Raw genomic sequence first — 9,805 nt, 5'->3', positions numbered from 1 at the left:
GACAGTGACAAACAAAAAGTCACCAAGACAAAGGGACATACCAAGATAGAGACAGAGATACCTATAAGTAGCCCTTATCCCTCCAAAACACCAAAAGAAAACAAAAAAATAATTATCCTTATTATAATTACATTACTAATTGAAGGATAATGTTGTTTTTCATCTGAAAACCAAGGGGTTTTTCTCAAATTCATATCCACTAGGCGTCCCCCAAATCTCTATGCATGTTATTTTGGGGAGTGTATTTCAATAATTATAAGTATTTGTCAGTTAACATTAAAAAAAATTCATTCCCCTAAGAGGTAGAGTCAACATGGAGGAGAAAAGTCAGGGACTCATTTGAGCTCTCCCAAATTCCCCTCTAAGCAACCTTAAAATAATGCTTCAAAATGGATTCAGGACCCACAAAAGGATGGAGACAAATCAATTTTCCAGTCCACGACAATGAAGAAGGTCAACAGGAAAAACCTATCACTTTGAGGTGAGAGTGGAACACAGTCCAGCACAGGCAAAACACCAGCAGACTAGCTACAGGCCAGCAGCAGGCCTTGGGGGAAATTAAAGCCACAGCATGGTCTTATGGAACTCTTAGACCACAGATGGTAATGGAATTAGACAACTAGTGAGGAAATGGGTCTCTTTGCTGAGTGCAAGACTCTGTTGCATTGCCCATATATGAATCTTTGTTAGAGTCCTACATTGCAATCCAAGGACAAGAAGGAGTTCTAGCACACCTGAGCTTGTGCTTGCAGGGAAGTAAGGACCCTGGTCACATTTCCAGATTGGAAGAGAGTGTTTGTGGTTACACATATTGGAACACAGGAGAAAAATAAAAATACCTCTCCTTAGATTATACCACTTTGGAAGAACTAAAAACTTAGGGAACTCAGAAGTAGCAGAGCCCAACTTTCACATAAAGTTAAGATAAGAAATAAGCTGGAAAAATGAACAAACAATTAAAAAGGAATCTTACGATAGAAACTTGGTATAGTCAAAGGGAAGATCAAAATATGAATTTGGAAAAAGACAACAAAGTCAAAACTTCTATATCCAAAGCCCCAAAGGAAAATGTATATAGTTCTCAGACTCAAAAATAATTCATATAATTATTTAAATAACTAAAAAATAATTCAATAAGAAAGTTGGAGGGAAAAATGGGGAAAGAAATCAGAGTGAAGCAAGAAAATCATGAAAAAAATATCAACAACCTAGTAAATAAGACATAAAAAATACTGAAGGAAATAATGCCTTAAAATCAGAGTACACCAAATGGTAAGTGGAAAAAAAATCCACTTATGAGAATTTTTTAAAAATTAGGTTTGACCAAATGGAAAAGAAAGTACAAAAACTCACTAAAAATATAATTCCTTAGAAATTAGGACTATAAAAATGGAAGCTAATGGTTCCATGAGAAACAAAAAACAATAAAAAAAAGAATGGAAAAAATAACATTTCTCACTGGAAAACAAATTACCTGGAAAATAAGTTGAGAGAAAATTTAAGAGTTATTGGTGTACCTTAAAACCATGATCATAAAAATAGCATGGACAATGTATTTCAAGAAATAATCAAGGAAAATATCTATCATATACTGGAACAAAAAGATAAAATAGAAATTGCAAGAATTCACTGATTCCCAAAACCAGAGAAACACATGAATAAGCAGCCCTTATCCCTTCAAAACAAACAAACATGAAAAGAAAATAAAAATATAATTATCTTTATTATAATTACATGACTAACTGAAACTTCCTGAAGCAGGTCCTCAAATGAAAACTTCAAGGAATATTATAGCTAAATTCCAAAGCTCCAAAGTTAAGGAGAAAATATCATAAGCAGCCAGAAAGAAACAATTTAAATGTCATGGAGCCACTGTGAGAATAACACAAAATTTAGCAGCTTCTTCATTAGAAGTATCAGAAGGCTTAGAAAATGATATTCTGAAAGACAAAAGGACACTCAGTTGGGTACAGAAATCTATCTTACTCTACAACAAAGTACAAGAGGAAAGGGATAAGACAAGGGTGGCTGGATAAAAGGGAGGGATAATTGAGGGAAGTGGAAGCTAAATGTTATTTTTTCTTTTAAAATTCTTTATTAACTTCTAGTTTATATTGTTCATTTCCACAAGATTTTGAAGTCCCCAATTTTCCCCATACCCAGCACCCCAAAATAGTGATCCCACCAGATATCCCCTCCTCCAATCTTCTTTCTCCCATACCTTCTCCCATACCCCCTCTGACTTTCCAGTATGGCGTGGTGGATCTGTATGCCCTAGTGATTGTATATCTTATTTTCCAGTTACATGTAAAATAATATTAATAATAGCATATATATATATATATATATATATGTTTTAAACATTTGATTTTAAAGCTTTGAATTCCAGATTCATTCCCTTCCTCCCTTGTTACCCACCCTTACTGGGAAGATAAGCAATTCAATATAGGTTGTACATGTGTAGTTATGCAAAATATTTCCATCATCCCCCCTCTCATCCCCTAGAAGCTAAATGTTATTAAGAATGTATAGGCTGAAGAGACAGACAGACAGAGAGAGAGAGAGAGAGAGACAGACAGACAGACAGACAGACAGACAGAGACAGAGACAGAGACAGAGGAACAGAGACAGAGAGACAGAAAGAGAGGGAGAGAGACAGAGAGACAGAGACAGAGAGAGACAGACAGACAGAAACACACAGACAGACAGAGAAACAGGGAGAATAGGATGGAGGGAAATACACAGTAATCATAACTGTGAAGAAAATTTTACAGCAAGTTTCTCTGATAAAGGCCTCATTTCTCAAATATATAAACAATATAAAATGTATAGGAATACAAATGTTAAGTATCCAAGTAGAAGAATACAAGTTGGGGGGGGGGGGAAGGTGACCCAAGATGGCAGAGTGAAAGTAGGAACTTGCTTGAACTCCCACTCCAACCACCTGCAATGAGTAAAAAATGACTCTAAACACATTTTACAACTATATAACCCACAAACTGACAGAGAGAAACAAATATTCTGCTGAAGGCACCCTGGAAGGCCAACAAGAAGGGTCTATCACACTGTACTGGGAGCCAAGCTCAGTCCTACATGAGCCACACCAGCCCAGACTTATGGCCCAGAACAGCCAGAGCAGACTTCAGGAGAGTGAATCACCAACAGCTGTGATGGTTTCCAGACTTCTCAACCCATAAATGCCAAAGAGAAATTAAAAGATCAGTAGGAAACTCTGTTGTAACTGGGTGAGAGAAGAGCAAGGTCTGGCACCTGTCCTGGGGAGACAGAGTTGGCTGTATCATGGTGGCTACAGCCACTGCCACACAGCTGCCTCAGGAGCTCAGAGAGTAATCGCTCTTGCTTTGACCTGCTTGGATCTTGGTCACAGCCTTGGGTGGTGGTCCTGGATGAAGGAATGCTAGTGTGCCAGAATTTATGGTGGCTGTAGAGAGGGTACCCTCCTCATAGGTCTAACAACAGTTCTGACAACAACAAATGCAAAACCCCAGAAATTCGGGACATAGCACTGTCCACTCTGGAAGCAGAGCTCTACTATAGCAAAGAGATCAAAAGTCAAGTAATTGACAGGCAAGATGAGCAAACAGAGGAATTGCAATCAGAAGATATAATCTTTTCTGGGGACAAAAAAGATCAAAACATGGAACCAAAAGAAGACAACAAAGTCAAAACTCCCATGCCAAAAACTTCCAAGAAAAATATGAACTGGATCTGAGACCATGGAGGAGTTCAAGAAAGATTTTGAAAGTCAATTAAGAGGGGCAGAGTCAAGATGGCAGAGTAGAAACATGGGGCTCTGACTCTCACCTCCTCCAATTCATATCAAAGGTGACTCTGAAGAAACTTTGGAGCTACAAAACCCACAAAATGATGCAGAGAAGCTAACTTCCTGCTGAGGACAGCTCTGTGGGCTGGCAGCAAGTAGCCAGCCCAGCTCTCAGGGAGCTGACTCTGGGCCCCACCTGAGTCCGAGGTTTAGCCCCAGGGCTGACCAACTTCTCTCAACCCCAGCCTGCCCTTCCTTCCATCATCCCTCCTCTCGTCCACTAGAAGCTGAATCTGGAATTCAAAGTTTTAAAATCAAGTGTTTTATATATACATATACACATATGCATATACATATACATACACACACATATGCTGGAGGACTTCAGACCACCAACAGCTGTGGCGGTTTCCAGAATTATCAACACATAGATGCTAAGGACACAGTGAGAAGTCAGGGCAGGGTGGACTTTGGGATCCAGCATTTGGGAGTGTGGTTGGCCTCTGCCCCTGGGGCAAGAAGCTACTGAGGAGCTGCAGCCATGCAGCCACCACCATATGGCAGCTTCAGCTCCTTCTCTGCAGTTTGTAGGGCGACCAAGCAACTAGTATGAGGGGTAATCACTCTTGCTTTAACCTGCTTGGATCTGGATTGTGGTCTAGGGTAAAGGTCCTGGGGTTTGTGACCAGCTTTCCTGAGTGTGTGGAGGCTTCAGAGAGGGCACCCAACTAATACCTCTGGCAGCTGAAAAAACCCCAGCATTTGGAATGAAGCTCTGTCTGATAGCAGAGTCCTACTGTGGCAAAAAAAACCAACCAAAAGTCAAGTAAAATTGAGTGGCAACATGAGCAAAGTAAATGGAGCACCCCGACTTTACATTCCTATTTGGGGGATTAAAAGCATCAAAGCATGGAACCGGAGGAAGACAGTGAAGTCAGAAATCCTGCACCAAAAGCTTCTAAGAAAAATATGTGCTAGTTACAGGCCATAGAGGACTTAAGAAGGAATTTGAAAATCAAATAAGAGAAGTGGGGAAAAAATTAGGAAGAAAATTAGAAGAATGCAAGAAAATTATGAAATGGGTCAACAAACTGACTGAAGAAAATAATACCTTAAGAAATAGACTAACTCAAATGTCAAAAGAGGCTCAAAAAGGCAATAAGGAGAAGAATGCCTTAAAAAGACGAATTTGCCAGATGGAAAAAGAATTTCAAAAGCTCACTGAAGAGAATCATTCCTTCAGAATTAGATTGGAGTAAATGGAAGTAAGTGACTTTATGAGAAATCAAGATACTATTAGACAGATCCAAACAAATGAAAAAAATGAAGGCAATGTGAAATATCTCATTGGAAAAACCACTGATCTGGAAAATAGATCCAGGAAAGATAATTTTAAAATTATTGGACTACCTGAAGGCCATGATCAAAAAAAGAACCTAGAAATCATCCTTCAAGAAATTCTCAAGGAAAATTGCCCTGATGTTTTAGAACAAGAGGGAAAAACAGAGGTTGAAAGAATCCACTTATCACCTCCTGAAAAAGATCCGTAAAAGAAAACTTGTGGGAATATCATAGCCAGTTTCTGGAATCCCCAGATCAAGGAGAAAATATTACAAGCAGCCAGGAAGAAATAATTTGAATATTGTGGAAACACAATCAGGATAACACAGCATCTATCAGCTTCTACACTGAGGGATCAAAGGGCTTGGAATATGATATTTTGGAAGTCAAAGTAGCTGGGATTAAAACCAAGAATCACCTACCCAGCAAAACTAAGTTTCATGTTTCAGGGAAAAATGTGGTCATTCAGTGGAATGGAGGATTTTCAATTATTCTTGATGAAAAAACCAGAGTTGAATATAAGATTCAGATAGAAGAAGCAAGAGAAGCATGAGAAGGTAAAGAGGAAAAAGAAATCATAAGGAACTTATCAATGTTGAACTATTTACATCCCTACATGGAAAAATGATAATTGTAACTTATGAAACTTTTCTCAGTATAGTTGAAGGAATAGAAATGTGTTTATACACACACACACATATGTCTATATAGGAGGGTATATCGGTATATGAATACATACGTGAATTGTGTATATATGTTTTCATGTATGCATAGATAGAGGGCACAGGACCAATTTAAGAGGAAGGGATGATCCTTAAAAGGTGATATTAAGAGGTGAGAGAGGAATATAATGAGAGGAGATGACAAGAGACAGAATGGGGTAAATTATCTCATATAGAAGAGGCAAGGGAAAATGGTTACAATGGAGGGGAAGAATAGGAAGGCAAAAGGGAATGGGTCAACCTTATTCTCATTGAATTTGGCTTAGGGAGGGAATGACATAGACACTGAATAGGGTGTCTCACCATACAGGAGAGTAGGGGGGAAGGGGATTTGAGGTGGGATGATGGAAGGAAGGGCAGGCTGGGGGGGGGGAGGGGAGTTGGAATCATCCACTTTTGAAAAGGGATGGGATGAAAGTAGAGAACAGAACAAGTGGGAGGTGGGATAGGAGGGAGGGAAATATAGTCAGTCTTTTGCAATATATCCACTATGGAACTGTTTTGCATAGCTACACATGTACAACCTATACTGAATTGCTTATCTTCCCAGTAAGGGTGGGTGACAAGAGAGGAAGGGAATGAATCTGGAATTCAAAATTTTAAAATCAAGTGTTTTATATATATGCATGCATGTATGTATATGTATATATACATATATACTATTATTAATATTATTTTACATGTAACTGGGAAATAAGACATACAGGTACTGGGGCATAGAGATCCACTGTGCCCTACTGGAAATTCGGAAGGGGTAGGGGAGAAGTATGGGAGAAAGAAGTTTGAAGGAGGAGATATTTTGGGGTGGTGGATGGAGGAAAATGGGTTGAAAATTTGTAACTGAAAATCATGCAGAAATGAATGCTGTAAACTAGAAGTTAATAAAGCATTTGATTAAACAAAAGGAAATTCAAGTAAGAGAAGTAGAAGAAAAATTGGGAAGAGAATGAGAATAGTGCAAGAAAATTATGAAAAATGAGTCATCAGCCTGACTGAAGAAAATAACACCTTAAAAACAGATTAATGCAAATGGCAAAAGAGGCCCAAAAACTCAATGAGGAGAAGAATACCTTTAAAAGGTCAAATTGGTCAGATCAAAAAGGAATTAAAAAAATTTACTGAACAGAATAATTACTTCAAAATTAGACTGGAGCAAATGAAATCTAATGACTTTATGAGAAAACAAGATAATATAAAACTGATCCAAACAAATGAAAAAATAGAAGGCAATGTGAAGTATCTCATTCTAAAAGCCGCTGACCTGGAAAATAGATCCAGGAGAGATAATTAAAAAATTAATGGTCTGCCTGAAAACCATGATAAAAAAGAGCCTATACATCATCCTTCAAGAAATTCTTAAAGAAAATTACTCTGATATTCTAGAACCAGAGGACAAAATGGAAATTGAAAGAATTCAGCAATCACCTCTTGGAAAAAATCCCAAAACAAAACCCCTGGGAATATTATAGCCACATTTGAGAGTTCCTAGGTCAAGGAGAAAATTTTACAAGTAGTCAGGAAGACACAGTTTGAGTATTGTGGAAACACAATCGGTATAACACTAGATCTAGAAGCTTCTACATTAAGGGCTTGGCATATGGTATTCTGGAGGCCAAAGGAACTAGGATTTAAACCAAGAATCACCTACCCAGCAAAAATGAGTGTAATGCTCCAGGGGAAAATATGGTCATTCAATTAAATAGAGGATTTTTAAGCATCCTTGATGAAAAAGGAAGAGCTGAACAGAAAATTTGGCTTTCAAATCCAAGAAACAAGAGAAGCATGAGAAGGTAAACAGGAAAAAGAAATCATGAGGAACTTATTAAAGTTGAACTATTTATATTCCTACCTGGAAAAATGATCATTGTAACTCATGAGACTTTTCTCAGTATGAGGATAATACATGTGTGTGTATGTATACATATATAGGATACATACATATATGTATGTATAGGAAGGTGTATGTGTGTATAAACATATATGTGAGTATGTGTATATGTGTGCATATGCATACATAGAGGGCACAGGATCAGTTGAATATGAAGGGATAATATGTAAAAAAAATAAATTAAGAGGTGACAGAGGAATACATTGGGAGAAGGAGAAAGGGAGAGAGAGATTAGGATAAATTATATCATATAAAAGGGGCAAGAGAAAACTGTTGCAATGGAGGGGAAGAGAAGAAACGTGAATGCAAATGGGTTGACCTTACTCTCATTGAATTTGGCTTAAGGAGGGAATAACATACACACTCATTTGGGTATCTTACCCTACAGGAAATTAGAGTAAAAGGGGATAAGAGGGTGGATGATAGAAGGGAGGGCAGATTGAGGGAGAGGGTAGTTAGAAGCAAACACTTTTGAAAAGGGACAGGGTCAAAGTAGAAAATAGAATAAGTGGGAGGGTGGAATAGGATGGAGGGAAATATAGTTAGTCTTTCACAATATAACTACTCTGGAAACACTTTGTGTAACTACATATGTAGAACTTATATTAAATTGCTTGTCTTCTCAGTGGGGGTGGGTAAGGAGGGAAGAAGGGAAAGAATCTGGAAATCAAAGTTTTATAAATACATGTTAAAAATGTTTTTACACACAAATGGGAAATAAGATTTACAGGCACTGGAGTATAGAAATCCATCTTGCCCTACTAGAAAGTTAGGAGGGGATGGGAGAGGATATGAGAGAACAGTTTTGGAAAATGCTATTCAGTAGGCTCACTATCTTGGGATGGTGATTAGAGGAAAGACTGGGAAAAATTTGTAACTCAAAATCTTGTGGAAATGAATGTTGAAAACTAAAAATAAATAAACAAAATAAATTTTTTTTAAATAATACAAGTGATTATGCTATTGATAAATGGTCAAAGTATATGAATAGGCAGTGTTTAGACAAATTAATCAAAGCTATCTATAGTCATATGAAAAAATTTCTCTAAATTGCTATTGATTAATGAAATTAAAATCAAAACAACTCTGAGATATCACCTCACAACTATCAGATTAGCTAACATGACAGAAAAGTAAATGATGTATGTTGGAGGGGATGTGGGATAATTGGGACACTAATGCTTTGTTGTTTGAGTTGTGAACCTAGTTAACCATTCTCGATAGGAATTTGGTACCATGTGCAAATGACTATAAAATCACGTGTACCCTTTGACCAAGCAATGTCAGTACTGGGTCTATATCTCAAAAAGATTTTTTTAAATGGACATGTGTATTCAAAATATTTGTAGCATGTTGTTTTTTGGTGGTGAAGAATTGGAAATTGAGAGGAGGACCACCAACTGAGGACTGACTGAACAAATTGTGATACAAGATTGTGATAAAATACTAACCTACGATAAGACATAATGAACAGAATGCTCTGAGTAAAACCTGGTAGGATGTATGTGAACTGATGCAAAGTGAAATGAGCAGAACCAGGAGAACAATGTGTACAGTAATAACAATACTATGTGATGATCAAATGTGAATGACTTAGCTATTTTCTGCAATACAGTGATCCAGGACAATTCTAAAGGATTTAAGATGAAAAATGTTACCCATCTCCAGAGAGAGAACAAAAGTCCAAGTATAGATGAAAGCATACTTTTTGTAAAATTTTCTTTATTTCTTATTTTTGTCTGTGTGTTCTTTTATAACATGAATAATATGGAAATAAGCTTTTCATGGCTTTATGTATATAATAAAATTTCTTGTCTTCTCAAGGAGAGGATAAGGGAGGGAGGGAGAGAATTTGGAACTCTAAATAAAAAAAAAATGTTAAAAGTTTTTATATGTAATTGGGAAAAATATTGAATAGAAAATCCTTCCCCTTCAACCTTGACTATACAAAACAAGATTATTTCTTTCCTTGTCACATTATTTTTGAAGCCTAAAATTCCCCCTAATTACTTGATAAATCCTCATCTATCTATCTATCTATCTATCTATCTATCTATCTATCTATCTATC

This window comes from Petaurus breviceps, unplaced genomic scaffold (genome assembly GCF_028583685.1).
Source record: "Petaurus breviceps papuanus isolate PSGF00001 unplaced genomic scaffold, PetGlider_PUasm1.0 174, whole genome shotgun sequence".
Taxonomy (NCBI): Eukaryota; Metazoa; Chordata; class Mammalia; order Diprotodontia; family Petauridae; genus Petaurus; species Petaurus breviceps.
This window is presented reverse-complemented; position numbering follows the sequence as displayed.